The 2,889-nt window shown below is 38.1% G+C and overlaps 1 pseudogene; it reads right to left on the reverse strand.

Moving 5' to 3' along the window:
* Nucleotides 1-834: 834 nt before the first annotated feature.
* Nucleotides 835-1,670, reverse strand: LOC112843158 (GTPase IMAP family member 7-like; annotated as a pseudogene).
* Nucleotides 1,671-2,889: the final 1,219 nt, after the last annotated feature.

Consider the following 2,889-nt stretch of genomic DNA (forward strand, 5'->3'; position numbering starts at 1 on the left):
GACATGAGGTTATTGTCTGATTTGCTGAGTCAGGGGACGGCTAGAGAGGGTGAGAGCGAAGGCAGTGGACCTGGGAATGGATGGATGCCATTAATGGATCCAGAGGTGACAGAGTGGGTCGAAGAGTGACACAAGAAAATGGTGTAGTGACGTCTCTGGAAGAGACGTCAAGAGAGGGAATTGTGGAATTACAGGGATTATTTTACATAACCATCATCTTTATCATTGCATTAATTATCATTTCATCCAAGCATTTATTGAAGTTGCTGGCATTATGTTATAATTTGTATTACAGGGGTTATCATAATCAAATATTAACATGTTTATTACAGGTGCAGTTATAACCACTTTAAATCGTTGAGTTAAATCTATAATCTTAAAAGCTTATATGCTGAGTATATTGCTACAGCAAAATAGTAGCTGAGCAAAGGCCTGAATGTATTCAGCTTCTTGTTGCATTTGAGTTTGCCTAGCAACAGGTGACGCAAAGAGGAGGACAAGTCCATGGGGACCTCAAAGGCCTGAGATCATCACCATATTTGGATGGATGCCAGAAAGGGGAACTTCTGTGTCTGCATTTATCTCTTAGAATAGATCAGTGTCTGTAGAAGAGGCAAATAATGTTCTTAAGATGCAAATTATGTGCTTGTAAACGCAAGAGGGGGCGTCACAATACCCTGATGTTATAAAAGCAATCTTAAGTGTATTTTTGGGTGGGGATTTACAACTGATGGTTTCCAGTGTACGTCTCCCCACGCTGCGTGTATTCATTAAAAATCAATTGTTTGATCGACCTCTTCTGGACCATCATTGTTTTACTCTCGTCCTCAATTTCGGACCCGTAACAGCTTCCATCTCCTTCAGGAGTCGCTCTTTCTCCTTCTCTATGGCTGCCTCTGCTTTCATGAACATTGCATTGGTATAGTAACCTCCCCCATTAACTGCAGTCATCTTGTCAATTTTTTCCAGGAGCTGAGAGATTTGTTTGGGGTCTTTGATTTCATTGTTGAAGACATGGTATCTGTTACCACACTTTCAAATGATGGCTATGAGATCAGGACTTTCTGAAATAAAGTTTTCAATGGTTTGCTTCTTTAACTGGTCTCCATGTGTAAATAACACCATTGTGTATTTTGCTACATCTTCACCAAAGGTGGTCTGGATCATCTGAACAGTATCCTTCTCTTCCTGGGTGAACCTGCCCAGCTGAAGAACCACAAGGAAGGCATGAGGACCAGGAGCAGACAGAGAGATGCACATCTTGATCCTGTTCAATACTTCTTCTTAGGTGAAATTCGTGTCAAACAGACTTGGAGTATCAATGACGGCAACTTTTCGACCGTCAACATTCCCCTTTGCCTTCTGGTATTCAGATGTCAGAGAGGATGGTGACAATTCTGATTCAAAGGCCTCTCTCCCCAGGATTGTGTTTCCTGCTGCACTCTTCCCCACTCCCGTCTTCCCCACAAGAACAATCCTCCTTTCATCTGGATCCATGGCACCTTTGTACCCTGTTGGACAGAAACACACTGTTCATCATACAGTGCTTTGTTGTTCAGGGTGGCGTGCATATGCCAAATGCAAAAAACGTCTTTGATATGCTGCTTAGAGATGGTGGTGAATCTTCAAGCTGAACCAGTGAGAACCTAATAAGAATCAATAAGATAACTGATAAGGAAATTCTGATATCCAACACACTGTAAAAAAAATTGTAATATAAAAGTATTTTACTGTGTATTTTACGGTTTTGTACTGTTTTTCTAGAATATCATTAAATTTACATAAATAGACTGTGATTTTTAAATGTCAAATGTAAAATAACATAAAATCACTGTAAATGTAATAAAACATAATTTTCTTGTTTTTTAAATATATTTTTCTGTACATATGCATATTTAGATTGTTAAAATACATTCACAAATGTATCATAATTTCACAAATATTTGTCCGTTATTTGAAAGATTGAACTGTTAAATTCAAATGTAATACTATGGGAAAATATATAAAATGATCTAAAATTAATGACAACAATTAATAATTAAAGGAGTATTTGAATTATAATTTTGCTGAAAATTTTATGTCATCTAGCTCTGTTTCAATAATTCAGAGGTAAAAAGTGAAAATATAATTAATAGGAATAAAAACTAAAAAAAACATATAAAACATTGCACGGCCACACTGGGCTAATTATATATTTAAAAAAATAAATGTAGAGGTAGGAATTGCAATTAATATAAATCTCAAAGTATTCACAACATTCCTGAACAGAAATAGGACTCTGCACCTGGGGTAGTTTACTGAGATGGAAAAAGGCATGGAATCCCTAGCTATGAAGGCAAAGCACGTCGTCTGTCAGTATAAGGTGCAGTTAGTATACAGCTAGACCAGCCGCTATCTTGCTGGCTAGCAGAGTTGTTGTTCGCTAATTTGTTAGCTGCCAGTTTTCTGTGAACACAGCAGTTGCGGATAGTTTCTACACCGCTAATACCCGTTAGGCAGCCCTCGACGACAGCTGCCACTGATGCATTTGTCTCAATGGGAAATTAAGTATGCAACTTAAGAGCTAATAGGCGAGCTGTTCCACTCTAGCAACACACCTGCACTCCTGTAGAGAGCTCGTGCGCACCAAGATGTGTTGAGTGATGAAGTGAGAGAAATAGGAAATAGAAGTAGCTCACTGTGCTAGCTTTGCCCTGTAAAATGTAATGGACATGTAAATTATAAGCCAAGTATTTCCTTTTATTTTGTGGAAAGGAAGTAGGCTAAAGCAGCTGAGGCGAATTATTTGACTAGATATAAACGTACATTGCATACATGTATTTGGATTTTGGCAGGTTTCATGATTCTTTTTTTTTTCTTCCTCTGCAGATTAGTGGCGTGAGTTCTCAA

The sequence above is a fragment of the Oreochromis niloticus genome, linkage group LG19 (assembly GCF_001858045.2).
Source record: "Oreochromis niloticus isolate F11D_XX linkage group LG19, O_niloticus_UMD_NMBU, whole genome shotgun sequence".
In the NCBI taxonomy this organism is placed as follows: domain Eukaryota; kingdom Metazoa; phylum Chordata; class Actinopteri; order Cichliformes; family Cichlidae; genus Oreochromis; species Oreochromis niloticus.